The following is a 24,644-nucleotide window of genomic DNA, read 5'->3' on the forward strand; positions in this document are numbered from 1 at the left end:
CGGATCTCAGCTCACTGCAAGCTCCGCCTCCCGGGTTTACGCCATTCTCCTGCCTCAGCCTCCCGAGTAGCTGGGACTACAGGCGCCCGCCACCTCGCCCGGCTAGTTTTTTTGTATTTTTCAGTAGAGACGGGGTTTCACCGTGTTAGCCAGGGTGGTCTCGATCTCCTGACCTCATGATCCGCCCGTCTCGGCCTCCCAAAGTGCTGGGATTACAGGCTTGAGCCACCGCGCCCAGCCAACATTTTTGTGTTTTAAAGTATCTCCCCAATTTGTTGTCTGCCTTACATTTTGTTACATTTTCTTTTTTAAAAACATACACATATTTTAAATTTTATAGCCAAATCTGTTGGTCTTTTTCTTTTCACCTGTCTCTTTGAAACTTAGCGGTTGTGAGACATTCACATCTTTTTTTCCTCCTATGTTTTTCTGTGATTTGATTTCATACTTTTAACTTGAATTGATCTAAAATTCCTTCTGGTATATGGTGTGAAGTGGCACTCCAAATTAAAACTTTTTCCTGTTTTTAATATATTACCACTGAATTAAGTAAATTTTATTTTTGACTTGGTAATGATAGAGATCTCATTAAATGAAAACTGACCAGAAATGGAAAAAAAAAAAAAATTAGAGTGTCTTCATTTGATTGGCTTCTTTTTTTTTGAGACGGAGTCTCGCTCTGTCGCCCAGGCTGGAGTGCAGTGGCGCGATCTTGGCTCACTGCAAGCTCCGCCTCCCGGGTTCACGCCATTCTCCTGCCTCAGCCTCGCGAGTAGCCTGGACTACAGGCGCCCGCAACCACGCCCGGCTAATTTTTTGTATTTTTTAGTAGAGACGGGGTTTCACCGTGGTCTCGATCTCCTGACCTTGTGATCCGCCCGCCTCGGCCTCCCAAAGTGCTGGGATTACAGGCGTGAGCCACCGTGCCCGGCCCATTTGATTGGCTTCGACAGGTAATTTTCCAGCCATGGAATTTGAGGGTAAAATGGACTGCTTTTGATCATTTAAGCAGATACAGAATTGTCCTTCAGATGTGAGGTCAGCAGATCCAACTGCAAAGCAGTTAATGATAAACAAAGTTAGCTTACACACTGAAAATCGGGTGCAGTGGGCGGCCTGGCTGCCGGTAGAGCACCCGCCCGGGGAAGAGGTAAAGTCAGCCTTGTCTTCACCCTCTGTTCGTGTTGCCCCTCAGGACAGACCATCTCATGGTTACCGTCTCCATTTCTGTCTCCTCCTCCCTCTCCCTCTGGGAGTTTCTGATGCAAGATCACTGAAAAAGCGCTGGGAGTGAGAAGTAAGAAGCGTAATAGAAAGTTTGTCATGCATTTATAAATGAGCAAATACTGTGCAAGGTGCTTGATACAATTGCTGAACCTAGAAGCAACTCCATGGTGTATGCATTATTGTTCCTCCTTTAAGGAGGAGAGAACAGTCTAGAGAGTTAGGTGGCCCATGCTGGGTCCCTCAGCTACCAGGCAGTGCAGCCAGGCTTGTTTGCCCCCAAACTTTAGAGTACTTCTCCCTTCCCTCCTGCCCTCCCTATTTCTTTCCCATCTATCCTTTGTCCCTCTGTGACCTTTTTTGTCTTTTCCTTTGTTATCTCATGAGGGACTTTAAAAAATAACATCTCAGATTATCAGAGTAACACATTTATTATAGAAATTTTGGAGTATATAGCAAAGATCAGCAAGAAGACATCCCCGCCAGTTGACACACTTGACTACGGTGTGTGAGTCTCATTTCCCTTCACGGTTTGTCAGCACTGGGTATGGAGATGAGAAGACAGTCTTTGCCAGTTGCCCTGAAGGAAGGTGGGACCTGCATGTCGGTTTTCGCACATTGCAAGTTCATGCCTTTGCCGTTTCTGCATTGCTTGGTGTGACTTTTTTTTTTTTTTTTTAATTGATATCCATGCTCCTTCCACTTCTACTATACTGTAGAGCTTTGGTTCTTTTGCCCTAAGAACCTTTTTCCTGGATCCATTACCATTAGGAATTCCTTATTAAATCTGTTAATGTAAGTTTTAATTGAAAATTATTTTTTTTGGTTTACTCTTTTCTGATAGCATGTATTTTCATTTAATCTTTGTAATAGTGGAATTAGAAGGTTTTTTCTTTTTTAAATTATAAAAGATTTTATGTATGAAACTATATACGTGTATCATATATGTGAAATGCAGATGTATAATAATTGCTTATGTACCTGCTCCCAGCTTATGAAACAGAGCAGGCAGCAGTTCCTGTGCATATCTTATGAGCCCCTCCTCATTCTCCCTCTCTCCTTCTAGTTCCTCCAATGTATCCCACCTGACTGAATTTTGAGTTTATTATTTCCTGAAGACAGACATCTTTATTCCTTTTTTAAAATTTTTTTAAGAAAAAAAAAAATAGAAGCCTTAAAAGGTCAAGTAAGTTGCCCAGGGTCTGGCAGTGAAAATAACTGTGATGCTGGCACCTAAATCTCGACCTTGTAGTATAAGTGTGACTTTTCCTTTCTCTTCTGAAACACTGTAATACCTCCTCATTTTGTTCATAGTATTATGGTTTTTTTTGACCCTCACCCTATATAGATTTAACTTTATCGGTTTTAACGATACAGATTTCTGAAGAGTAAATTAAAATTTTTTGGAAGTAGTGCTCTTATTACTGAGAGTTTTACATTTGCCTGCTCCAGATGTTACTAGAAAACTTACCTTGTCCCTCAAAAACAAAAGTACCGATGGTCTGTGGGATATCTGTGTATTGGCCTCTCTAATTTGTTCCCATAGCTAGAGTTGGCAAAGGTAAGGTACACATGATTAGTGGGTATGTGATCACCCCTTTTATACAATCAATACCATGGTTCCAAATGAATCAACCTATCTTGAAAAATGGCTAGCCTTTCAAAAAGTCAAATGCTGGGGATTTTCCACTGGCTCTAGTTCAGTTTTTGCTAATTTTTATAAGTCACATCAACATTCAGGTCACAGATGTAGATTAAAAGTGAAGCCCAGTGAAATAAGATCTGTCTTGCAGTGGTGGTGTGTGCAGCAGGGTCCACTCATAGACCTCACTTTCCAGCATCAGAAATGCTTAGTCGTCTTCTTGGCATTTGCTTCAGTGCTGACTCACGGTGAATGCAGATTGTGGCCACTAGACTGTGGATAAAGGAGGGGCAGGAATTGTGGGCTCTTCGGTCCCAGAGGTCCCTGGGCAGTATGGCATTGCGGTTATAAGTGCAGACGTTGAAGTCTCATACCTCTTGGCACGCCCTCTTTACCTTGTGACCTGCAGCAAGTGACTTTACCTCATGAAGCCTGTTTTCTCATCTGTAAGATGGGGGCAACATCAGCATACACCCTTTTGAGCATAATGAGTTTAAACAATTTATAAATAGGGTATACATGAGACTGTTTCTGCGAACCCTTTTCTCAGTGCCTGGCACACAGCATGCGTTAAGAACTGTAGCTGCCAGTAGTGATGGCCGTCACCATCATCGTTATTTTCCTTAAGCCAGCCTCCTCGTTTGTAGAGGAAGAAACTGAGTCCCAGGTCCCACTGTGGCCACTCAGCAGCCAAGCTGGGACAAGACTGGCAGCGTCTGGGCTTCCCGTGCAGTGCTCTTTCCACCTCGCCACCTGCCTGTCTCCACATATCTCTAGATCACGTACTTTGTCACCTCCCCTGGTTCTCTGCAGTGCCGGCAGATCCTAACAACAGATGGTTCTGTTTTGAATTAAAACAATTTAACTCAAGCTCCATCAACTGCCAACATCAAACACCCTTAAAAGAAGGGAAGAAACTCATTATCAAGAGTATTTAAGCAAAGTAGGTATTTAATCTATCTTAATCATTTGCATTCTTGAGAAGAAGAAAGTCAGTGGCAGCTGCCACCGTAGGCCAGGCCCCACGAACGTGCTTGCACGTAATTGCTTCTCCCTTTTTTTCTTTGCCATACCGTACTGATTTGGACTTTGGCCCTTAAGAACAAGTTTTTCAGCACACTGAATATTCGACTATTTAAAAATTTAAAAAGTAATCTCTTTCATTTTGTTCCATAAATCCTGTGGCTGTCCATCTTTCAGTCGAGCTTTGTCACAGCACACATGGGCACCGCGGGCCTTCTGACGCCACGTGAGGCTGTGCTTGCAGTGCCCGACAGGAAGATGGGGAGCGACTGAGCTCTGTGGACGCTGCAGTCGGTAGCATAATGGTTCCTGTCTGGCAGAGCTGCAGTCACCTACGTTAAATGTGCATTCGGTGCTGCCCCTACGTGCCATACCTGGTTCTTCCCAAAGCTTGGTGTCTACAGAACGTTTCCTTGCATCGAAATCACAGAGCTGATGGTGTGAGAGTGGATGTATGAGCCATAAAAATATGCAGACTCTTTAGTCACATGTGCGTGCTCAGTTCAGTCCACTCAGGTCTGGACTCTCAGCATGACTGTCTCCTCTCCCACTTTGGCCCCTCACTGCCATCCTCTCTGCTCTGTTAGCGAGCTCGTCATCTCCCTTGCAGCCCACATTAGGTGCTGAGGGACACAGAGGCAGTTGTTGGCGACCCTCTTTTTCCCTTTGTTCTTTTTGTTTCTTCTCTCTACCCCTCTTCTTCTACTTTATTTCCTCCTTCTTGTTTTTCCCTTCTTCTCTTCTTCTCTGCTGCCCGTGGTGTGATCTGATGACAGCTGCCAGCAGGGCCGCTGTGTTACACTGCTTCCAGATAAATCGTACGCCTTGCCTCTGGGGTGGTGAGACGGCAGTGGCTCTGGGCCCTGGCTGCAGGTACAGCTTAACTCTTTGGAACCAGGCTGTGGCCCCCTCCCCTCCCCTAATCTCAACACGAGAGAAAATGATGGAAGCACCCAGTAGTTTGACAAAGCATACGGGAGGAAATCAAACCCTTGCCTGCGCCTTCCTAGAATATCCTGTCGTGCGTGCTGGTGCTTGAGTGTGCGGAGTGTGTGCAAGTGCACAGGGCGCACCGGCAGAAGCAGAGATGTGCTGGTGGAGCCGAGCACTTTGTCACCTTGAGTGCTTCTTATTGGGACCTTCATGTCCTTGACCAGATTGAAGCCTGATGGGCTGGAAGGTCTGGGTGTAGTTAAGCTCTGCCGTCTGCTCCCAGCTAAAAGTAAACATGCTGCCTTAGTATTTGTTTTCCACACCACACTTTTGCCCAATGTATAGATCTAAAGCCCTATTTATAGCTTTCTCGTGACATTTGTACGGGCAGTCTCTCGTCAGGGATGCCTTATCTGCGTGTGGAGCCGCCTAAGCCCAGCCAGCCCCTCTCCATGGCCCCACCTCTCATCCTGACTTAGATTTCTCTGTGTATAAATGGCTGCTCTTAAGCAACCTGCCATGCAGTTTCTTACCTAGTTTGGTTTAAAGTATTCTCCCACAGGGAAATAAAGCAAAAAGGTGACGGCATTTCCTTTTTAATCTTTTAATAATTCATTTCCCCGCCGCAGGGAAGAGACTGAGGCCCCCAGTGGCTGGCGGCAGCTTTGTTTAGTGCTGGGCAGCCCATGTGCGAGGACTGATGCTGAGCACGACAAGGTGAAATCTCACAGGTCATCAATTTGTAGCTGACAGCATTTTGAAAAGTGATGTGTAAGGAGCTGATATTGGTATAGTGGTATGAGTGAAATTTATCATATCATAAAGTGTATGTGAAAGGGGAATATTGTATATTTTTTCTTTATCAAAATGTCCCACTTTTTTATTGATGCTTTTCACCCTTCTATGGTCTTATGAAACAAGACAACAAAACAAAGCTGGGAATCATGAAATCTCAGAATTAGCAGAGAGGCCACAGAAGTACTATCTTTTATTATAATTCAGGGACCTGCAGTCACAGAGGCGAGTGGTGTCCTTTGTAGCCAGTGAAAGTCCTAGAGGCAGGACCCTGTCTTGAGTGGCTTTTTCTCCCCAGGGCCAGCACTGAACGGAGCACACAGTGGCGGTTGACGGGCAGGAGGGATTGCCGAGCACGTGGACTCCGGCTTCCTGGGTCCTCTTCCACTCGTCCTTGGGACACAGGGTGTTCACTCACTCGCCTTTGAAGTAGGGCTCCCCTCCTTGAAGTATACCTTGGATCCAGTGTGGCCTTTGATGGCAGACAGACTGGCGGTGAATTTAGCTCAGTGACCACTTGCTTCTCTTCCCTCAGTACCTCGGGATGGAGCCAGTACTGGAACTGCACTGTTACGACTCGTAATGACAATGGCCAGCGTTTATTGAGCACTTGCCATGTGCGGGGCACCGTGCTAGGTACTTTGCATGAATTAACACATCTAGTCCCCACAAGAGCCTGGAGGCGTGTGTACTATTATTATTATCATTCTCACTTGAGAGCCGAGGAAACTGAGGTGCACAGAGCTTCAGTTACACAGCTTCCTCTTCACTAGCCCCTGAGTTCTCCCGCCTCTCAGCAGAGTACCTGACACATAGCACTCACGTGGTAAGTGACAGGTTTGACAATAAAGTTAAGCTGTTTGTATGGCAAATCTCTTAATAGTGTTCTTTGTGGTTTCTTTGCTTTCAAGCTTGAGAACCTCTCCATCTAGAAATCATTTACTCTTTATTCCATTGGGAGTCATTTTGGTTTATGGGATTCCTTGCAATTTTGAAGTCCACGTTCAAGGCAAAGAGACCAAAATCATACTGTTTAATTGCATTTGAAGACATGATGAAACCAGGTTGACCTCCATGTTCTTGTTGTGGCCCTGCCATGGATTGGCTGGCTTCTCCGCTCTACTGCCTGTTCTCTATCAGCAGGCAGAGTGTCATTTAGCAAGGACAGTTGAGTCCTGTCACTCTGTTGGAAGCCCTGCCACAGCACCCATCATATCCAGAGGGAAACTTGCAATGGCCACCCCCACCCACTTCAGCTCCTTCCTTCTTCTCTGTCTCCTGCTGATTCAAAGTCATTCCAGGCACACTCCCTTCTCCACCTTAGAGCTTCTGTGCTAACTGTTCTGCCCCCAAATATCCCAAATACCTAAATCCTCATTTTCAGATTACATTGCAGGTGCCATCTTCTCAGTAAGCACCGTGTTTAACATTGTAGCCCACTCCCACACCCTGCACATTTAAAAAACCGTAACATGTTCTATCTTCTAATATACTATATATTTTACTTTTAAAAAGAGTGCTTATTGGTAAGTAACCTTTCTTTGTTTATTTCAGTGATATTTCTCAAGTGCTTAGAAGGGTACCTGGCACATTTTAGGGATTGGCCCATAAATATTTGTTGAATGAATGAATGATGAGAGTGTAGCCTTGGTGAAGCCACTTTCTCTTTGGGGCCTTAAAAAAAAAAGGTAGAATAGCAGCTTGTACTGCTGTAGATGACATACATCCTCCCAATTGTAACTTCTGTTGATTCTTTGCATCTTGGTTGTGTCAATGCATCACAAATCCACCCTCACCCACCCCAGGATGTGAGATTCGCAGAGCAGACAGAATTCAGCTGGTGTTGGGGAGGCAGATGACATACCCTGCATTGCTGGATCTAGAGATCTACGTTCAGCTCCTATCTGGGGTCGGGACATGTTGTGTGTCAGCCAAAGCTCATGTGTCAGAAACACAGCACTTTGCCCAGCCTACAGCTGCCCAGTGAGAGCCTGCCCGTTTTGCCCACTTTCTTTTGGTGATGTTTCCAGAGCCTCTTTGCAGTGCCATTGTCATTTCCCATCACCAGCAGGGTAGCTCCAGTTTTCTGTCAGTGCCACCGAAGCCAGCCCAAGCCCATTGTTGCTGTGGATTTGTTTGCATATTGCACAGCCATCTGTTCTCTTTACCATCCAAGCTTTAGATTTTGAAATATGAATTACCAACCACTCCAAGGATTTCAATGGCTTACTGTTTGTTTTGTATGCCAGTAACTAGTCTTTCAACTGTTAGCATCACCGTTTGAAAAGCCTAGATTACTCTTCTGTGGTGTAGGCGCGTTGGGCAGTCATTGTGGCTGAATGAACTAGTACCTAGGTATCTAACTGAACCCTAGGCTTGAAAACCACCATATGCGACTATTACTGTCCGTGCTTTCATCCTGATAGGGAATATTAAATCAGAAAGTTGTTTGAGAAAGATACCAGTATATAGTAACCCTAAATATAGTAAGCTCATGGATTAGGATTACACTTCAAGCGTGTTTATTCGCGTTGTGACTTCAGCTTACTATTCTCTGTGATAAACGGAGGGGTCTGTGAGCATGATTGTGTGTGGCGCGCTTCTCAGTCCTAGCAGCAGCGTCTGTTGTTACTACCATCCTTTACTGAGCATTCACCTGTACCCAGCGCAGTGCTTCAGCATTTCGTCTTCCACCCACAGCTTCTTTCATTTTCTTTAACATGCCAAGCTCTCCTTGCTCTGCTCTTTGGGCTGTCTCTTTCCCTCTGTCTCGGTCACTTTATGTGGTCACAAATTTTACTGGCAGTGCCTCTGCTTTTACATGTTGTTCCTTCAGCCTGGACTGTCCTTCTGGCATAGGCTTTTAGCACCTGTGTCTTTCCTTGGTGGCATTTGACACAAAGGTCATTGATTTTTAGTTTAGGGGGTTACCTGTTTAATGTCTGTCTGTACTTACAGGCTGTAAGTTCTGTGAGGTTCCAAGCTTTATTAGCACCTAACACTACCTGGAAATAGACTGAGTCATATTTCTGTAATAAATGTTGTGTTTTCACAGACAACCCTATGAAATGTATGCATAGTATAACTTCTGTTTTACACATGAGGAGACTGGGATAGAGAGAGGTTAAATCACTTGCCCAAATCATCCAGCTGGTAAGTGGTAGAGCCATGCTCTTTCCTCTGCTCTTCTTAAGAAGCAGTGCATGCTGGCATGAGTGACATATGAGTGACTAAGACAGTCAAAAAGCAGTAACAACCAGATGCAGTGGTTCACACATGTAATCCCAGCACTTTGGGAGGCCAAGGTGGGAAGATGTCTTGAGGCCAGGAGTTTGAGACCAGTCTGTGCAACATAGTAAGACCTCCTCTCTACAAGAAAATAGAAACAGCTAGCTGGGTGTGGTAATATGTGCCTGTGGTCCTAGCTACTCAGGAGGCTGAGGCGGGAGGATAGCTTGAGCCTAGGAGTTAAAGGCTGCAGTGAGCTGTCATCTCACCACTGCACTCCAGCACAGGCAACAGAGAGACCCTGTCTATAAAAACAAAAAACTAAGACAGTAATACATAAACCAAAAGACCTGCATTCTGAGTACATCAAAATGGTTAGGAGAGAGAGATGTTCTTACTTAATAAACGTTAGCCAGGGAATATTTTTGTTTTCTAGCTTTTTCATGTATCTAAAATGTCTGTTTCTCTGCTTTAAACAACCCATTACAAGAATGGGATTGAATCCTACAAAGGTCCTGTTCTCTGTGGTCTTGGAATTTTTTTGTTTTTGTTTTTTTTAGAGACAGGGTCTTGCTCTGTTGCCCAGGCTGGGGTACAGTGGTGCAATCAGAGCTCACTGCAGCCTCCACTTCCTGGGCTCAAGTGATCCTACCATCTCAGCGTCCCAAGTAGCTGGGACTAAAGGTGTCTGCCATCACGCCCAGCTAATTTAAAAAATTTTTTGGTAGAAATGGGGTCTTGCTATGTTGTCTAGGCTGGTCTTGAACTCTTGGGCTCAAGCAGTTCTCCTGCCTTGGCCTCCAAAAGTGCTGGGATTACGGGCATGAGCCACCATGCCTGGCCAGGCCTTGGAGTTTTCACTGTTGAGATGATCATTTGCATTTTTTTCCTCTGTCAGAAGGTTTCCTTGATTGCCTCTAAGATGCACTTGCATCCTTCAGGGTTTAGCTCAAGTGACCCCTTTGCAGGAAGGCCTTCTTTGACCACACTATTTACTGTTGCATCCCTCTTGTTGCCACCCCCGATCTGCTTCCCTGCGCGTTTTTCATGGTCCTCCTTTTTGTCACTGAACATCCTTCATGTTGTACCTATTCCTTTGTTTCTTGTCTGTCGTATCCCTCCTCTAGAGTGTGCTCTCCAAAAGCATGGATGTCTCTGTCTGTTTTGTTTGTTGCTTATTCCCAGTACTGTCCTTAGAGCAGTGCCAGGCACATTTGACTCATAGGGTGTATTAATATTTATTATTCATTATTGAATGAATGAAATGCTATTTGGCTAGACAAGTTAGCTTTGTAATTCAACCTGCAGGTATTGGGCTCATTTGGACCTGGGATCAACTGTGTGACTTTGGGCAACTGACAGCTTCTCTAAGCCTCCTTCCTGATTGATGGTGTGGGTTGTAGGGACACCTTCCCCTTTATTGAGTTGCAGGGATTTCATGCCTGCCCCGCAGTGAACACTTGGAGGCTATTATCATCGTTTCAGAAGCTGCGTAGCCTAGGAGTCTTGATTGGTTGTTTCTGTTTACATACTACTCATTCGAGGGGCATGTCTGTTTGTGTGCACATGTGTGTGTATGGTCTGGTGAACTGATTGTGGTAATCAGTGAATAAACTAGGCCACTTTCACAGATAGTTTTCAGAGCTGAAGTCTCGGCACAAACGGTCCCCACTTTTTACACATAACAATTTGATATTTTATAATGAAGACCTACATGTCACGTCCCCCTACCTTGAGTTTCTTTCTGGTTGACCGATGCTCATAGCCAGACAGGAGAAGGTGAAGGCCACAGTCAGCGCATAGTCTGGTGCTCTTCCTGAACCCCCTGGGTGCTGGGGGAGGGGCTGTCCCTGAGTTACATGAGATTGCTGAGGAGACAGAAGGGCGTGGCTTTCTGGTACCTTGTCAGAAACCCAAGCTGTCACGCTGAGGTTCCCTTCTCCATCGCGTGCTCAGTTCTAGCTACCTTTCGACCTAAAAGTGAGATGTACCTTGTGATTCTTCTGCAGACATCTTTCCAGAACATTTCTTAAGTTGCCCTTTGCCCTTGGACAGAGTGCTGCAAGGGCACCAAAGCAAAGGGCAGGCTTTGTTAGGGTTGTAGTTCTTGGGGAGGTGAGAACCAGATTTTGTCTTGTTGTGATAATAGGTGACTTTAGTGACCTTCAGTCCTTGAGTCTGACGTACTTTGATGAATTTATGATCTTGATTTGTCCAGGACACTTTTAAACTCCTCTTTCTTTGCTCCCTTGAATCTAATAAAGGTAATCCCTTGTTTTCTGCTTCAGATCTGTTTATATTTATGAGAACTAATTATATGTTATGTTGTGCCTTTGGGGAAGAGAGGAAAAGTTCGTCTTGATTCTTGAGCTGGGGGAGGGGGAGAGCCATAAGCCGCATTCTTTATTCCCATGTGTTTAATAAAGATTGCAGCAGTACTCATGACTCCTCATCTATTCATACGGGGCTGTATTGGTGCTGTGTTGCCGCTTCTGAGATTGGCACTGTTATATTATTAATAGTACTGATCACACATGCCTTGCATTTAATGCAGAACATAAGAGGCTCACCTAGCATGAATGAAAAATCTCAAATTGAAAGTGTAGATACTATAAAATTTTTAAAGCAGGGAATGCATTATGGTTGAACTTTCAAAATACAAATAGTGTATTTTTAATAACCAAGTTATGAATGTCCTTGGATTCTTGGGTTAGGGAGGTGGAGAAAGGAAAGAAAGTGGCTTCCTTTTGCCTTTATGCCAAATAGAATCTGGAGACACACAGAACACCAGAGATCTAAGTTACACTGACAAAAACCAAAACAAAAAGCCCAGATCCAAACCGGAGTTTAGGAAGGCGGCATTCCGTCATTAACTCATCCAGCAAGGCCAATAATGGCAGAGATCTCAGAACAGTTGGAAGTTTATGTACACAAATGTATGTGCTGAAATGCCACACTCTGATGACATTCGATGGAGAGGTAACCTTTGATGATGAATTTTCTTGCCCTTTTTAGGGGAGTGAAAGGGGAGGCGGGTGGTACTTCACAGGACTCTAAATTTACCAAAGTTTTTCAAATTTAAATTTTCTTAGAAAAAAATGTCAAATGATTGTAGATCCAAAAGTGCCTTTGTTGGCATTTTAATGGTGCTTTTTGAGCCCAGTATGGAGTGTAAGTGAAAAGAAAAGCAGTTTCTTTCTTGGTAATATGGTATTGAATCCAAAGCCTTGGACCATACAATATCCCAGGAAGCTTCGTGATTTATATATGGTATGTGATCTTTTCTTAAACATTGTTAACCTGTGCCCTTTACAGACAATGCCAGGTCAGAAAATGTCAGGGGAACTTTGGATTGCCTTCATAATCGTGTAAAGAAAATTATTGTCCTCAAAATCCAGAGACTATGACAGGCATTCTTAATAGAGTGATATGTTCAGAGACACAAACAGCATGCATGGGACTGCTTTTAGCTGGTGGGGAAGGAAAAATATTTAAGTGATATTTTACTTCTGGTTCAGACCCATTGTGGTTAAGAAAAAATGTAGCTACATGTCAGGCTGTTGTAGACACCTATTTAATTTGTTGGAAAGGTGAATTCTCAAAGCAGGAAGCCTTTTGAAATGCTTATTCACACTCAGACAATTTATTATAGAACTAGAGAGAGGCTTAGTGTGGAGTGTGGGACTAGGTGCTCCCCATGAGAAGAGTGGCTTGGGCACAGGGTTGTGAGAGGAGGGGCAGAGGAGGCCAAGAGAGTGGCTAGGTGACAAGAGCCATCACCTAAAGCCAGCGGAAGTGGGAAGTGGGCCCCGGTGATGGGTGGCGTTCTGCATTCCCTCCTGACCGGCTCTGCCTCCTGGGACCTGTCAACCCCTCAAGTTAGTTAAGAGCTCCATTTGGGAACACATTCTGTTACAAAATCGTATTTGCTTAGGTGCAAATGAAATAGTGTCTTCTTGTTCCTCTTATCATTTAGGTCATTAAAGAACAAGATTTAAGTGAAAATGAGAAAAGAGACAGTTCTTTGGCAGAGCAGAAACTGTGTAACTATTTTCAACTCCTGTGTTTTGAAACAACATTGGTTACTTCAGTTCAGCTCTTTCAGAAAGAAGAAAAAAAAAAATCGAATGTGTGGGCTTGATAGGTGGTTTTGCCAAAGTACAGACCAAAAGTTGCATTCAGAGTGCCACATCATTTCTTTTCAGAAAGTTCACTTTCTCGGTAAACACCAAAGAAGAACCTACAAAAAGGAGCCTAAAAAACATGATTTTATTTCATGAGACTTAACATGCCTTCTTGTCTACTTTTTCCATGGTTTTTCAGCTTTCAAAGTGGTGAGCATTACGTTCTTTATCTTTATTTGCAGCCAAGGTGGGCTCGGCCCGTGGGCTTGTGGCAGAGCCATCCCCCATGCCCAGGCTCCCATGGCACGCAGCTAGCAGCGGCCAAGCTTCGCGCCTCGCCTACCACATCCACCTTCTGATGGCAGTGCTCGCCAGTGGAACAAGCTCTCTCCACACCTCATTATTTCTACAACCTGAGTGAATTTGCAAATTAATTGATGTGTGGGAGGGAAGGCATCTGCTATTGTAAAAACCTTTAACTGTGGCAGTAAAACGTGAAATAAAATTAAGTGTTACTCTAGTAAACTAATAGTCCCCAGGTGATGAAGCACATTTTGTAGTGTGTAGGGGCTTCCGTTTTCAGGATCCGTTTAACTTTGAGGCTCTTTCTGCCCCCTCTCCCCCGGTATAGTTTTTATTTTCATCCAAGGAATTCAAGCATGTAGTTTAAAAGGCAAATAAGTAATACTACAAGATTTATACCAGATGTGTTGGTCTTGCCCAACTATGCTATGCCACTCTTCAGAGGCAGCTCCTTTTAACTCTTTATTTTATCGTTTATTTGTTTTAGAGGAGGGGTCAGGCTGGACTCATAACTCCTGGGCTCAAGCGATCTCCCACTTCAACCTCTCGAATAGCTGGGACTCAGGTGCACTCCACCTCGCCTGGCTGCTGTTAACTCTTTTAGCTCTTTCCTTGGATACTTGCCCACATTTTCCTAAATAACCTGCTTAGACTGCTGTTTTAGATGTTATCTCTTGCCTCTGCCATGGAAGATGAAGATTTGACTTTCATAGACCACCATCTTCCCATTGCATTGCTTTAATTGATACTTGGTTTTTACATTATTATGACTATGAAATATTTTTTATAGTGGAGACATGTAGGATACCGTGATTGCTATTTCTTTTGGTGAATGCTGAAGTAGAGAGTAGCTCACCATTTAGTGTGCAGATTTATCCCCCTGTCTTCAGCTGTCCCTAAACCCTGAGCCTCTAGGACAGCCTCTCCAGAGAGGACACCACCTGGCTTCTGATGGAACAGGGATCTGGGTGTTCAAGAAAGATTTAACCAGTCTACCTGTTTTTTTTTTTTTTTTTTTTTTTGAGACGGAGTCTCGCTCTGTCGCCCAGGCTGGAGTGCAGTGGCCGGATCTCAGCTCACTGCAAGCTCCGCCTCCCGCGTTCACGCCATTCTCCTGCCTCAGCCTCCCGAGTAGCTGGGACTACAGGCGCCGCCACCACGCCCGGCTAGTTTTTTTTTTGTATTTTTTAGTAGAGACGGGGTTTCACCGTGTTAACCAAGATGGTCTCGATCTCCTGACCTCGTGATCCGCCCGCCTCGGCCTCCCAAAGTGCTGGGATTACAGGCTTGAGCCACCGCGCCCGGCCGGGCAGTCTACCTGTTTTATGCCTACTTGACCCCTGGCCTTCCAGGCCACTGAGTGCCCCCACTTCCTCAGTCTTTGGAAATTCTGCAGTGCAGTTCAGCTTGCTGTTTAAAAATAGACTTCTCCCACCCTCCCAGCCTTCCCTTCTGTTCAGGGTAGGTGTTTAGTGTACTTCATTCTGCAAAGGTAATGCTGGTCCACTTACTTCCTGTCTTCTGAAATGTAGTTGACCTCTCTTTCTATTGCTGTCTCCTCTTCTCTTTGTCCTTGTAGGCTCATACCGTGAGTTTATTCATTTGCTGTCATTTTAGTGGTTTGGGGAGAGAATGCAGGTGAACATGACTTCATTCTGCCATGTTCAACAGGAAGGTCTCTGGCTTCTGTTTTTGATACGTTTTGCTTTGTTTTACACATAGGTCTACAGCGTCTTTGAATTTCAAAAGCACATTTTGATTTAATGGGCCTATATTTTTCATGAAGGGTCTTTTTTTCATCACATGATTCTAAGAAATGTGTGCAGACAAGCACATTGCTACTTTGAAATAGAGTAATAATGTCTCTGGGTCTCTAGTATGCTTTCTAAGAAGATCCGTCGGATGCTAGTATTTCATCACGTAGCGGGAGGGAGAAATGATAAAACACGAAGCTCCTGAAAAGAAAGGACTGGCCTTTCTTCCCCTCTTTTAGGTGCACGCTGGTTTTAAAAACCTCTTTCTCAGCGGTGCTCTTACGATTTTGGCTCCCAGCAGTTAGCTTTTCTAGAGTGGAATAGTTGAGGGCAAGAGTACCTGGTGTTTGATGGCAGTGTTAGAAGCTGAATTTTTCAGAGAAGCAGAGACTCCACTAGACTTAGAGCCACTCCCTTGGGTCAGGGCCACGGAGAGCCAGGCAGCACTGTCATGAGGGGCGCCGCTGTCTTTGAGACCATGTGGCTCTGGCACCAGTGCACACTCCGCTGAAGACAGGGCAGAGGCCCGAATCCCCTAACACTGGTCAGGCTTGTGCCTCCTCCAACAGATGGACCGGTAACACCTTTTCACATCCCTCCCTGTCTTTGAAAACCAGGACATAAGTCGCCAGTTTGTTGTCTTCTGCCTTTGGGAAATCCTCACATTTTCTGTATGGGAAGCACAGCCAGCCCATGTCACTCCACCCTTTTCTACCTCCTGCCACTCTAGCAGCAGTTCACGTGCCATAGCCTGTGTACCTTGATTTGCAATTTTTGGACCATACTCTGCACCAGCTCCCCCACCTCCCGCACCCTGACACTTTTGTTTGCAAGGGTAATACAAAATGCTGCTCACAGGCCTATTTCAGACTTTATTAAAACATCATTTCCCCTGCCTTGTTCCCAGATTTCTGTGCTTAATCATAGAAAGCCAGCTTGTTCAAATATACATTATTCTTGCTTGGAAAACTCTTGGCTTGTCTTCCTCCCCACCTCCTTCCATGTTTTGTAACCTCGCTTCACCGAGGCCACTCTTATTAAATATCATAATTTGCTCATTGGAGAGTTATTTGTAAACTTAATTAACTCTCTGTCAGTGTTTGAGTTAATTTTCTCCCTTTCATTTTAGCCTCCCTGGCCATGGTTTTTCATACTCTGTCCTGTGTCTGTTAAAGACTTTGTAAATAGTTTTGAAATGCCAGTTGGTGATATATGGGCCTCTTTAACATTTCTTTGATTTATGTGCAGTGCTGTGGAAAAAGGCAAAGAAAGCAAATTATATGGCAAAAAAATGTTGCCAATCTTTACTTTTTTACTCTTAGTTTTAAAAAGTATACTTATCAATCAAATTTGATGGATTTTCTTTTTTATAAAGATTGAAAATTTAACTATTTGAAGACTTGTGCAATGCATGTTCTGTATTTGCTTAATCAAGTAACTTGGTACTAGAGTAGGGTTTCAGAATTCTAAAAGCTTTCAATCTCTACTATTTGTTCCTATCCTCCTCCCTCCCTGACTCTTCAACAATACATGCATGAAATGGCCAGATTTTTGATAGGAGTTAGAAAGAAGGAATCCTCTCAATGCTGGAAGTATAGTGCTGAATCTTTCTGGTGAACCAGCAAGAGCTGTGTCCTTCTCTTAGTTGACCGTGACTTGTCTGAGGCTTCTTTCTCCGTGGCATATCTCTGATGGCTTCCAGGTCTCAAGAGACTGACCTCCTGAAGCTACCGGTGAATCTGCAAATGTTAATTCTGTACTCAGATTTTAGCATGTCTCGGAGCTGCCTGGGGGTGCCTGTTAACGGTGTGAATTCCTGGGTTCCTTAGTAGAAGTTCTGATCTCACAGATTGGAGGTGGGCCCCTGGAATCTGCACTTTTGGCAAACACTCTGTAGATGATTCTATTGCAGATGATCTCTGGCTATCCTTTGAAAATGATTTGAAGGCTATAATGTCCTTGATTATACCACTCCCCTATTCGGTATCTCCAGTGACACCCCTCCCCCAATTGTCTACTATATGAAGTCCAAAGAAGATGTAAAAATTCCATATTACTTGGGAGCATCGGGACTTGTCATTTGTGTAGGCAGGGTATATAGGTCTGGCTGTGCAGTTATGCAATGCCTACAGGCCTCTTTGGATTTTTTTTTTTTTAATCTATTTGTTCATTCAGCCACGACTATGTGCCAAGCACTGTCGTAGATGTTGCAGCTACAGTCATGACTAAGAAGTCTCTGTCCTATTGGAGCTTATATTCTAAAGTATGGGAGATAGGGAGAGGGTGAGTGGGAGAAGTAGAAACTAAACAAACAAACGATATGTACGTAATACCTCGCTGGCTTTACTACTGTGATTAAGATAAAACTGCTGTGATAGAAAGCACCTGCCAGCTCCTTTAGGTGGCCAGAAAAGACTCTCTGAGAAGGTAAAGTTCAAGTTGAGACTTGTACAACAAGAAGTCAGGTATGCAAAGATCAGAGTGAAGAGCATTCCAGGTAGAGGGGACAGCTAGTGCAAGAGGCCTCAAAACAAGAACAGAAAGGAAGCCAGCCAGGGTGGTGGAGTGCTGGTGAGGCAGGTGGAAGGAGGAGGTGGGGCCAGAGCACATAGGTTGTCCTGCTGTGTGTGTGTGCCCTCTGACTCTACTGTGGCTGTGGTTGCTCAGATCAGAGACGGGCACCTAGGCCAGTGGCTGCCAGCAGTTGATGAGGTCCCAGCCAGCATGGGTGCTGTGCCCAGCACCCTCACCCTCCACGGCCTGGCACAGATTCACAGCTCCTTATCAAAGCTTTGGGCATCTGAGTGTGTTTTGGATTTTATAACATTTTATATTATAGAATGGTAGCATGGCTCCTATACCATTAATTTCTCCAGCAGGGTCTGGGGCAGTGCAGTGTAATCAAATTCTGTGCAGCAAAATGTGTGACTGTTCACACTAAGTGAGATAAATGAAGATTTCAATAGACTCACGTCAGTTCATGGCAGGTGTTGCTGCCACATGAGTTTTGGCACCTACATCGACGAGAAGGCTTTAGATGTTCAGAACTGTTTATACATTTTATACTGTGCAAGGGAATTATGGCTGTGTACTGGCAGATTCTTGGCCCATCCTCTGTTCTGGGTGTGAAACATCAGAAGGCAGTGAGTGGGTGAAAAGGTGTGTGCACACGAGTGTGCCTGCTCAGGCGGCAGCAGGCAGAGTCCCAGGAGAGAGCAGAGGCAAGTCAGGAGACGTTGATTGTGGTGGAGTTGGAAGAAGCAGCCCAGAAGAATCCAAATCCCAGAAGCTGAGTAGGACAAATGGCCGGAAGCTGCTGGAGCAGTTGGGCCGCGGTGGGCTGCGTTCCGGTCTCTTAAGAGGCCTGTTTGTGAATACGGCTCCTGTGGTTTCTTCTTTCCCACAGAGCAGACCCTTACTAACTGGGCAACCAGAGCACAACTGTGCTCGTAGTAACCTGCAGACCTAACTGGATAATAAGAGGAGTCATTAGATACCCATCATCCTCACTCCGTTGATTCAGAATTCAAATATCTACCATACTTTGAAGTTTACTTACATCCCCTCTGGCTATCTCCTGCCAGCTAATGAATTCATTTACTCATTTATTTTAAAAATACTTACTGAGAGCATGCTAAGTCCTGGAGAGGCAGTTGAGTGTAGTGGTTACATAGCAGGGGCCCCAGAGCCAGGCTCTCCGGATACCAGTCCTGACCCTGCCGCTTAACGTCTGTGCCTCAGTTTTCTCATTTGTGAAACAGAGATGATACTAATAGTACCTGCCTCACAGGGTGGTTGTACAGATTAATTAAATGAATTAGAATAGCACCTGGTTCATAGTCCTGTATACACATTAGCTGATGTTATTTTTTTTTGTTGATAGGCCAAGCACTGTTCCGGACACTGGGGATGTAGCTGTGAGGACTAGGGGAGGTATCTACTCCTACGGGGCTTACATTCTAGGCAGATCTTGACCTTCTAAAAGCAGAGCGTTTCTTTGTATGTCCATTCATGTGCAGCACTGTGCTCTGCATCCATCAGGCCATCCCATTCTCAGCACATTTTTATTGAATGCTCACGTAGACCCTTATGCTAGGCAGGGAGGCTTCTAAAATGGGGTTTTAGAGACAGTTCTGGCAGTCTTGTGGCATACACTTTGGGAAAAGAGTAAAGTATTTACACAGAAACCCCCACACTATCATGTACATTGGTCAGCCCTGGGAAAGGTGTTTCAGAAAGGCTTCTGGTGTGGCTTGAGCAATTTCAGTTCTTCACCACTCTCTGCATGCCAGGTACTTAAAGGGAAAGGCAGCCTATTTCTTGGGTATTGGGGACCAAGAGGACACATGAGATGTCGCACAAGTTGCCTGTTCTTATTTTCTCACTCCTGGTCCCAAAGCAGGCTACTTTCCCTATCTGGGCTCTTCCTCTGGATGGACATGGTTGGTGATGGACGTGTGAATATTCCTTCTTGGACATTCCCAGCTGGCTGCTGCTGCTCCTCACTTTGGTTGCTCGGCTTGTTCTTCACAGCAGATTTTGGAAAGTTTGAGTAAGGCTCCTGAGCATCATTGGAGTTAGAGTAGGGAACATGCACATTGGAGTAGCCCTTCTCGTGTTGGACTCAACTCTCTTATGGCTCAGCCATCCCTGTGAACTCCCCTTCCCCAAATCCACCAGGAACAGACTTGTTTTTGACTTGTCTATCTTCCCTAAGGCTTTTTTCATCAGACGCAAGTTCTTCCAGTTATTGGCACAGTCACTCCTAAGACTTAGCTTAAGTGTTAATGGCTCAACAATCTCAGCCTATTAACACTAATCATAATAATGTTTATTGAATGTGTGCTTGTGCCAGCCACTTTGCTTGGCCCTTTTCATGTTCTTAACCCTCACTAACTCCAAGAACCAGAATGTAATTTTGCTCAGTGAAACCTGAGATTGTTTCTAGAGTAATCAAATAGTATTGAGTAGCAGTGTTATCCCCAACAGTAGAAGAGAGCAAAGGCTTCAGAAAATTGAAGAACTCTCCCAAGGTCATAGAATTGGTTCAGGAGAGGGCCTCTGCTGTATATCCAGATGGTTGACTATGAACCCACATTCTTAATTAGATTAAGAGTAGTAGAACTCTTTCTCTACCTAGGTCTTGTTGATCAGTAGAAAATTTACTCTGGGCTGGGCGCAGTGGCTCACACCTGTAATCCCAACACTTTGAGAGGTCGAGGCGGGCAGATCACCTGAGGTTCGGAGTTCGAGACCAGCCTTACTAACAAGGAGAAACCCTGTCTCTACTAAAAATACAAAATTAGCCGGGCATGGTGGCGCATGCCTGTAATCCCAGCAACTCGCAAGACTGAGGCAGGAGAATCTCTTGAAAACCCAGGAGGCGGAGGTTGCCGTGAGACGATATCGCGCCATTACACTCCAGCCTGGGCAACTAGAACGAAACTCCGTCTCAAAAAAAAAAAAAAATTCACTCTAATCTGTTTGTTTTAAACCAAAAACATGCCCGTTGTTAATGTATGACTTTGCCTTTTTTTTTTTTTTTTCCAAGGGGAAAAACCATTGTCCTGTATTTATATGGGAAAATCCTGACACACAGGCTTCCACCCGCATTACCTTTTCTCATAGTTCCTATGTGTAGATAATCACAATCAGAACTTGAACAGACCGACAGAAATCCTTTAGCAGTCCTACAAAGAGTGCTGTGGGAGTCTGGGGAGAAACTTTGATCTTCTAGTACCGAATTCTTAGATAGATGCATAAGAAGCACTCCTTAACCTGATTGTTTCATGCATCAAGGTTGAGTCAACTTTCTGGGCATTTAGGTTGTGTGTAGATTAAAAAGAACAATCTCTACAGTATATTAGAAGGAGCTGCCCAACTAATCCTCGGGATTGCCTTTCAATTAGAGTGCTCACCTTGTTTCTGCAGGCCTTATACAATTGTCCTTAGGATTTGACCAAGAGGCATCATCTTGTAATAGATTGTCTTCTTCAGTTGTATGAAAAGAATTCTGAGTTGGGTTTCCTTCTCAATATAGCTACTCATTTAGAATGACCTAGTGGATACATTTTTCCTTTTTTCTCATTACATTTATCAATTTATTATCTGACATGCTTAGGGTGACAGGATTTGATGTAAAAGGTGATCATTCTAATCAATTTTGTGAAAATTCCGTCATTCCTGGTGTTATTGGAGGAAGCGAATTTCTAGGTGTGGTCACTTGTGAAAATCACAAGAACAGCTCTTTCTTTGCCTGTTTGCAGTGTACTGGGCAGTATGCTTAAGGCTTTTGCACACATTATACCGCCTAACTCCAACAACAACCATTCGTCATCTGTAAAAGGAGGCTGACGATACTGCCCTCCATGGGTTTGTTGTGAGATAGGGAAAAGGCACTTTTAAAGCCTGCCTTAGGGGAGTGTTCCCAATAAACACAAAAACAGCGCTCTCCTTACGAGATTGAACGTTGCCTTTTCTTATTGAGCTGATAAAGAAAGTGGCTCAGAAGGGAGGGAAAACACCCAGAATCACTCATGTTGGACTGGGGTTTGAACTCAGGGCTATCTCACTGCGAGGCTGCATCTTCTGTGCATTGGGCCGCACTGCCTCCAGAGTGTCAGCCTTTGCTGCTTCATGGCCAAGTACAAAGGAAAGCAGGTGCCTCCTTGGACCTGTTGCCTCCTCATAGTCCTGAGCCACCACGCCTTGTTCTTCCTATTCCTAAAAGAACAATGCAGTTGTTAAAATGATCAATAAAAAAAAAATTCCTTCTTACGAGCTCTCTCCTGTTTCCTGATTTCTCTTCTTGCATGCCTCCTAACTAAGCAGCTGTCTCACTTCCACTCCTATACTTTTTTGTTTTTCTGACATCGTTGTCGTATATCTTTTTCCAGTCAGTGATTATATGGCTCCCTATTTTCCTGTCTCCTTCCATCTGAGTTTTCTCTTCACTGCCTATCCTTCTTCCTTGCCTCTTCTGACTGTATATCCCCAGTAAGCAGGGAGTAAGTAGGGGGATGGCTGATCAAATCCCTGATTTGTAGCCAGGTGTCTCCCAGCAGACTATTGGTTTATGGAGGAAAGCCGAGGAGACTAATGGGGCTGCATCTGACCATAATGAAAATGGTGCTTAAAGCAGCAACAGGCATTTCATGATACTGGAATAAAGAAGAGCTAAATAAACTCTCCAACTAAATCTAAATGAACTGGGAGGTGCACAGAAACTCATTTTTCTTTTCTGAGAAGCCATCCCTTCTTCACACTACCCATAAAAGAAGAAGTTTATAAAATATATAGATTGGCAATTTTCAAAAAATCAGGTTTATTAGTTTACTGACTAGATACCTTGGCAATGAGTGACTAATGCTTAGAATTCAGTGTTTAGAACTTGAAATGTCCATTGGTAGTTCTCACTGTACTCATTGTTTAGTTGAAAAACGTCTGTTTTCTTTTGGGGCAGGGGAAGGAGAAATATTCAGGGGCATATTTCTTATATGGGAATATTTCGTTCTTCCCCCATGCCTCACCTGTGAATGTTTGGGAAGAAAAACCAATAAAGTATTGTATGTCAGTAAATGCTTAAGTGCCTGTTAGGGCTGTAGCATTGCATTTGATTTCAACTTTTTTTTTTTTTTTTTTTTTTTTTTGAGACAGAGTCTCACGCTGTCGCCCAGGTTGGAGTGCAGTGGCACGATCTCGGCTCACTGCAAGCTCCGCCTCCTGGGTTCACGCCATTCTCCTGCCTCAGCCTCCTGAGTAGCTGGGACTACAGGCGCCCGCCACCGCGCCCGGCTAATTTTTTGTATTTTTAGTAGAGACGGGGTTTCACCGTGGTCTCAATCTCCTGACCTTGTGATCCGCCCGCCTCGGCCTCCCAAAGTGCTGGGATTACAGGCGTGAGCCACCGCGCCCGGCCAATTTCAACTTTTACTAGGCATAAGACACCTCAAGGAGCCCTTTCCCAACTGATATGGTTTGGCTCTGTGTCCCCACCCAAATCTCATCTCTAATTGTAATCCCCGGGTGTTGAGGGAGGAACCTGGTGGGAGGCAACTGGATCATGGGGCGGTTTTCCCTATGCTGTTCTCATGATCGTGAGTGCTCATGAGATCTGATGGTTTTATGTTTGGCAAGTTCCTCCTTCGCTTGCTTCTTTCTCCTGCCGCCATGTGAAGAAGGCCCTTGCTTCCCTTATGCCTTCTGCCATGATTGTAAGTTTCCTGAGGCCTCTCCAGTCATGTGGCACTGTGAGTCAATTAAACCTCTTTCCTTTATAAATTACCCAGTCTCTGGAAGTATCTTTATAGCAGTGTGAAAATGGACTAATACACCAGCCCCCCGTCACTAGCTGCCTAATTGGAGACTTTTGGTGACTAGTAAAATGTTTGCATTCCATATTTAAATTTCACTGATGTTGATTTTTGTACTAGGAAGTCAAGCGCAGACTGCTCAGAGTAACATTTAAATACAGAATTTCATTGTTAGGACCTCAGTCATAATTCTAGCCTTACTTTGTAGACTTTTGATTCAGGCCTTAAGTATGTGTTTAAAAACTAATGTCCTACATTTCTGGTAGAAATATAAAGATAATCCTGAGATGTGTCTTTCTTCCCTGTTACTTCTGTCTTTGGTTAATAACTGAAATATCAGATGCACAATCTGTTTTTCTTGAGCCCAGAAGTGTAATATGCAAATGGATAAGGATTCTGGGGTGGTTCATCCTTAGCTGGTGACAAGAACATGATGGTGCATCTGACATGGCCTTCTTCCTCCAATAGAAACATGGGCAAACAAGATAGCCCACCATGTTGTCCCTCTTCAGAGGGCATATTCTCATTCATCGTCACGGCCTGTCAATAATCTGTTATGATGCTCTCATTACTGTGTTGTCAAATTTTGCGTTGATCCTATTTATATTTTTGGCCTGCATCTCCTTAAGTGGCCATGTGTCTTAATTTAGGCTGTGTAATAAAATACCATAGACTGGGGTAAACAACAAGCATTTATTTCTCCCAGTTCAGAAGGCCGGAAAGTCCAAGGTCAAGGTGCTGGCAGATTTGGTGTCTGGTGAGGGCTCTCTTCCTGGTTTGCAGATGGCCACCTTCTTGCTATATCCTCTCATGGTGGAGAGAGAGAAATCTGATCTCTTCCTCTTCTTTAAGGGCATTAATCCCACCATGGGGGCATCACCCTCATGGCCTTATCTAAACCTGATTATCTCCCAAAGGGTCCAGCTTCAAATACCATCACATTGGGAATTAGGCCAATGTGTATTGAAACAGAAGAATTTTGGGGAGACAAAAATGTTCAACCCTTGACACCAGGTGACTCTCCAACGTGATCTTTATGACCCTGTCCATTGGTCTCTGAGACCATGCAAGGCAGATGGGGTGAGCGCCTGGTGTGAAGTGAGAGGGGGCTCCTGGGAGACAGGAAAACACCAATTTTTATATACCCTTGTCTGTCTTTTCTTAGCTGCTTATCTTCCCATTTTTTCCCTTCTTCAGTTGTCTTTCTCTTTCCCTTTACAAATAATCCCTATGATGTTTGTTTCTTCCATTGTTAGCCACATTTTAGTTTGCTTTGTTAGTGAATTCATTCAGATATGTGAGTCAT

The 24,644-nt window shown here is 44.3% G+C and overlaps 1 protein-coding gene and 1 long non-coding RNA gene across 8 annotated transcripts in view; one reads left to right on the forward strand and one right to left on the reverse strand.

Moving 5' to 3' along the window:
- The window catches only part of MED27 (mediator complex subunit 27), a 228,534-nt gene that overhangs the window by 35,341 nt on the left and 168,549 nt on the right, over nt 1-24,644 (forward strand).
- On the reverse strand, nt 1,783-12,968 carry LOC144335037 (uncharacterized). Its single transcript, XR_013405417.1, has 2 exons — nt 9,665-12,968; nt 1,783-2,913 (listed from the first exon to the last, which is right to left on the reverse strand). It is a non-coding gene; the product is annotated as an uncharacterized LOC144335037 (long non-coding RNA).

The sequence above is a fragment of the Macaca mulatta genome, chromosome 15, assembly GCF_049350105.2.
Source record: "Macaca mulatta isolate MMU2019108-1 chromosome 15, T2T-MMU8v2.0, whole genome shotgun sequence".
NCBI lineage: Eukaryota > Metazoa > Chordata > Mammalia > Primates > Cercopithecidae > Macaca > Macaca mulatta.